General features: G+C 44.9%; 1 pseudogene; it reads left to right on the top strand.

The window, feature by feature from the left end:
• Positions 1-1489: 1489 nt before the first annotated feature.
• LOC114034531 lies at positions 1490-1852 on the top strand (annotated as a pseudogene).
• Positions 1853-5692: the final 3840 nt, after the last annotated feature.

Below are 5692 nucleotides of genomic sequence, written 5' to 3'. Positions count from 1 at the left end.
CTTGTATCTCCTCATGATCGATCAGCTATGCTCCAAACTTTCCTTCTCTAGTGCTCAGTTTCCCTTTCAGTCAAATGAAGAGGTTAGACTAGAACTCAGGAGTGGGGAACCTGTGGCCTTGAGGCCACATGTGTCCCTCTAAGTCCTCAGGTGTGACCCTTTGAATCCAAACTTCACAGAACAAATCCCCTTAATAAAAGGATTTGATCTGTGACATTTGTAATAAAGAGATTTATTCTGTGAAGTTCGGGTTCAGTCAAAGGGCAGCACTTGAGGACCTAGGGGGCCACATGTGGCCTGGAGGCTGCAGGTTCCCTACCCTGGACTAGGTGGTCCTTAAAGTCTCTTCCTATTCTATGGTTCTTTGAATTGGATTACCAACAGGAAGATGTAGACTCAGGGTGTTTGAATGATTTACCCAAAGGTCATATGGCAAGTCAGGGTAAGGTGGAGTGCAAGCGGGAACTATTCTGCAGAATCTTCTTCACTCAGCACATTTTCCACCAGACTGGGAGAGAGTTGGGAGGCTCCTTCAGGATAGGCATGAAGAAACCAAGAAGGACAACAGGAACATAATCTGAAACCACAGAAAGGTCAAACTTCAGGGTCATATATACTTAGCAGTTTATAAAGGGGCCAGGTAGTGTAGTATAAAGAACGTTGGACTTGGGTTTTAGTCCTGCTCCTGCCCCTGATGAGATACGTGATCTTGAGCCCATCCTTATCCTCACAGAACTAGCTTCAGTTTCCTCATCAGTAAAATGGAATGAATTATTTCTGCCCAACTATATCTCAGTATTTTTGTGAGGATCAAATGAACAAGCGATAATTTTTTGTACTTACTGTGCACTATAACAATAATAATAGCCAACATTTATATAGATCTTACTATTTGCCAGGCACTGTGTTAAGCGCCTTATAATTATTAGTTCATTTGATCCTCACAACAACTCTAGGAGGTAGGTGCTATTATTATCCCCAAACAGAGGTTAAATGACTTGCTCAAGATCACCCTGCTAGTAATTATCTGAGGCTAGATTTGAACCTAGGTTTTCCTGACTGCAGGTCAGAGGATCTATCCATTAAGTCACCTAGCTGCTCTACCTATGAGACACTGTCCTAAGGGCTGGGGACACAAATACAAGAAGAAAAATGGTCCTTTGCCCTCAAGGACCTACACTGATTTAAATATATAAGTATATATGTGTGTATATGTGTATATATATATATATGTATATGTATATGTATATATGTGTGTGTGTGTGTGTGTGTAATTTGTTTGATATCTTTAGTTTTTGCATTGTCTAGATATGCTACTATGTCTCAACCTCTCCCCCTCTCCCAGAGAGTCATCCCTTATGAGAAAGAATTTTTTTTTAAAAGAAAGAAAAATAATTCTCAAAAATTCAGTAAAACCACTTTTCTAGCTTCCCGGCCATCTTGGCAGCAGGTCTCTGGCTGAGGGTCCTCCTGCACCACAGGCAGGAAGATGGTGGCCGCAAAGAAGACAAAAAAGTCTCTGGAGTCCATCAACTCGAGGCTCCAGCTGGTCATGAAAAGTGGTGAATACGTGCTAGGCTACAAACAGACCCTGAAAATGATCAGACGAGGCAAAGCCAAATTGGTCATCTTAGCCAACAACTGCCCAGCCTTGAGGAAATCAGAGATAGAATATTACGCTTTGTTGGCCAAAACTGGCGTCCATCACTACAGTGGCAATAACATTGAATTGGGTACAGCATGTGGGAAGTACTACAGAGTATGTACACTGGCTATCATTGATCCAGGTGATTCTGATATCATTAGAAGCATGCCAGAACAGGCCAGTGAAAAGTAAACTGTCCAAAAGTATTCTTTAATAAACAGGCCATAACTTGTTTAAAAAAAAAAAGATTCAGTAAAACCAATCATTACATTAAAAAAGCCTGGTATTATATTCAATGTTCCATATTCCCGGATGACACTTTCTGCAAAGGAATGGGGCAGAGACATATAGCTCCACACCTCGCCAAGGTTGCTTATAATTTTGCAACATTTGGCTTTGATTGTTTTGTGATTGTTCTTTCCCTTTACATTGTTGTAGTCATTGTGTCTGTTGCTTTTTTTTTTTAGCTCTGCTGACTTTACTTTGCATCAGTTCATATAAATCATAACAAGCTTCTCATGAGCTCATCATTTTGTATAATACAGTAATATTCCATTACATCCTTGTACCACAATTTGTTTAGCCATTCCCCAATTAACAGGCACCCACTTGATTTCCAATTCTTTATTACCACAAAAACAGTGAGGCTACTTGTATCTTGTGGTATATGTGAAGCCTTTTTCTTTGTCAATAACTACCTTGGAGAATATGTCTGGCAATAGAATCCTATCAAAGACTGGACCAATTCACACAGGAATTTACATTCTAATCTAATATGACACACATAAGAAAGTGGTGGGAAGGGAGGTATGTTTTAGAATAGGTAGAAACCATTGCTTTGGACAAGCAAAAAACTTTCCACTGTCTTGTTCCCTTTGGATTTTTGGCCTTCTCTCTTCCCTAGCAAGACATCTTTAGCTTTGGCACAAGCTCTTTTTTTTTTTTTTTTTTTTGCTGAGGCAATCAGAGTCAAGTGACTTGCCCAGGGTCACACAGCTAGTAAGGACAAGCTCTTTAGAACCAAGAGCAAGCTTTGCCAGCTAGCTATTGCATTCAGGCCTAATCTTTTCTTTGAACCTTCTCACCCCTGCCCCTCACCCCCACCACTGGACCAGGGACTTGAGCCCTCTTTAGAAAGCATTTCATATACCTCTCAACTTTAATATCTGAAAACTAACCTACAAACCAAGTAATAGTTACTTGTCCAATAACTACTGTAGCTCAGAAGTTTAAATTTCCCCAGTTTCCCAACCCAAAGCTTCTTTAATTCTCCCTTGCAGCTGAGTGTGTATGTGGGAAGGGGGTGTGGGGCAGGGGAGAAAAGGCAGGTAGAAAGACAAAGCCAAACTGAGGGAGTAAGGCTATCTTCATCTCTACCTGTTCAGCTGCATTCTTCATCTTTTCGTATGCAGATAGAACCAGCCAGAGGCATACTCTTACACAAATGTCAGCTATTTTGGTGAATTATGGGAGGGACCAAAGGGGACCCTGTGAACTGGAACAGGAGCAAAAACCCTTCCAGCTAGTAATTTCCCTAGGAGGCAGTGAGGTGGGGGTAGGGATGGGAGTTGGGGAGGGGAGTTAATATTTGTATATGTAGCCAGGAATCTGCATGGTTTGCATTTTTTGAGGGCAGGAGGGAGGGGTGACATGTGTCCCTTCACAGGAATGTTGACCAAAAAGAGAAGCAGAGTTCAGAGAGGCAGAATCTGCCCTGTAGCTCTTCTGGTGCTGGGAATTTGGAGAGGTGAGTCCAACTCTGGAATCCTTTCTGTCCTCAGGACACACACTCTGCTGGGAAGTCCTTGTGGGCAGCCCATGGCACTGCTCCTGCTGGTGCTGCCTAAAATAGACTCCTTTCTTGTTAGGGATGCCCCATCTGTCAGCACTGGCACCAAAAATAGGATTCCTACAGAGAGACAGAATAGTGTAATGGAAAGGGTGATGACTTGGAGTCAAGAGGATCTGAGTTCAAATCTCAGCTCTAGTATTTACTACGCCCAGTGACTTTGAGAAAATCACTCCTCTGTTTCCACATTTGGAAAACCAAGAGTTTGGACTCCATGACTTCTAAAGTCCTAAGACTACCAGACATAAGGTGGGGGGTGGGGGGTGGGGAGGGTGTTAGGCTAGTCCAGGGGCCTCAAGGCTGCAGGTTCCCCACCCCTATCTCTCTAGCCACCAATAGGACCATTGGCAATTGAGAGGGGCTGCAGAGGGGAAGAGACTATGAGGAAGGGGGAGGGGGAAGTTGTAGAGATAAGAGTAGATGACTTCACAGTCTTAAGGAAACTCATCTGGGGAACCCAGCTGAGCTGATGGAACAATTGAGGAATTTGCAACTGCTTTCTTTCTTTCTCTCCGCCCCTTCTCCCCCTTCTCCTTCAGGAATTGACTGTAAGGTCTCCTGGAGATAAAGCAACAGAAAGGAGGTGTTGCCATGGCAATGTACACAGGCTTTTTTTTTTTTTCTTTTATGAGTTGGGCTCACAGACCCAAATATACATAGTTCTCTGCAGGAGAGGGTGAGTGTAAGGTAATCTTGGTTGCTTCCCCTTCGACATCTGTTCCATAACTCTGGTTCCCTGGGCATACTTCCCTGAAATGAAGTTATCCTCTGAGGTCCAGGGAGGGGCTGAGGCAGCTGCAGGAAGGAGGTGGGGGGGTTGGTGGGTTGGGAGGCTACCTTTTGTTAGCAACCAGCCCAGAGAATTCCCATGATGAATGATGGAGTTGGGGAACAGGCAGGTCACCAGCCAGGTCAGAATTTTTCAGTCTCTGAAATAGTCTCTTCCCAGGAACCAACTGCTAGATTTTTCCCTGAGGAAAAGAAAAACTTCTCCAGGATGTGGCTTGGAAGGGCTGTGCTCCCTGGAGTGGGGGCAGGGGACATGATTTGGGTCCCTCTGGTAACTCTTGAGAGATCTGCAACTTATTTCCGGCCAAAGAACACCCACGCCGGTGTTGAAATTCAGCTGCTCTGTTGTTTCCTCTTCTTATAGTGGACTCTGGGTGGTCCTGGGATTATGGGTATGGAGGCTTATTTCTCCTGGCCCTGGAACCCCAATGTTCTCTCACTCCACATATTAGAGCCTACAGAGGATGGAGCGACTGTGGACTTCGACACAGGGGCCCCACTGTGGGATCTGGGTTACTAGTTCAGTTGGTGGCTGGGACAGAGCCTGGGTTCTTCGAGGTGTGGGGTTAAGGAATCCAATTCTGCCAGAGACAAAAGAATACCTAAAAGCAATCCTGGCTCTCATTTCTAAACTTTCTCCTTCATTCCACTTCCCTCTTATCTTCTCATTGAGTCTCTGGAGACCCTCACTCCAAAAAAAGGCTAATTTAAGCCTCTATCTTACCAAAAGTCTTGTCTTGGGGGACCTTGGTACTTTGGGTACCCCCCCACCCTGACACACACACAGGCCCTTCTCCTTTTGGGATCTGGCTATACATTACCCTGAAGCTAGGTTTTATGGAATAGGATGGTCCAACTTGTTGTCAGAACCTGCAGGAATCCTAGGCTCAGCGCCAAGAACATTAAAAGAGGACCCAGCCTGGTTGTGAGTCAGTTCTTCCCTTCTGAAATGTTAGTTGTGGCTTTCAGCTGCTCTTTGTGGCTTGGACTGCATGGTTGGCAGGACTGGCGGAAAAGAGTTGGTCCCCCGAAAATGCTTGGAAAGGCCAAACTCTTCCAAGGAAGGAGATGGTTAAATTAGCTTCCCTTCCCTTGTTCCTTTATCCCCTCCCCCCACAACCCCGCTCTGCTCCATATACTCATACTCACTTCACTCTTTGATACTAGCCTAGGGAAATGGAAGGGGAAGGTACTGTCAATTCCGCTTTCTGATCATCCCTGAGCTCAGAGGCCTGGGAACAACGCAGGAGCCCCATATAAGGAACAGTCAGGCCTCACTTACTGTAACTTCCCAGCAGATTGTACCCATGATTGGTTGATTCTGGGAAAGACTGATTGTCCTGTGGTTGGGTAGGCCAGCCAGAGAGGAGCCCTGATGTGGGGAGAAACAGGCCCCTACAAGGCTGGGC

This window comes from Vombatus ursinus, unplaced genomic scaffold (assembly GCF_900497805.2).
Source record: "Vombatus ursinus unplaced genomic scaffold, bare-nosed wombat genome assembly UNPS02008996.1, whole genome shotgun sequence".
In the NCBI taxonomy this organism is placed as follows: Eukaryota; Metazoa; Chordata; class Mammalia; order Diprotodontia; family Vombatidae; genus Vombatus; species Vombatus ursinus.
This window is presented reverse-complemented; position numbering and strand designations above follow the sequence as displayed.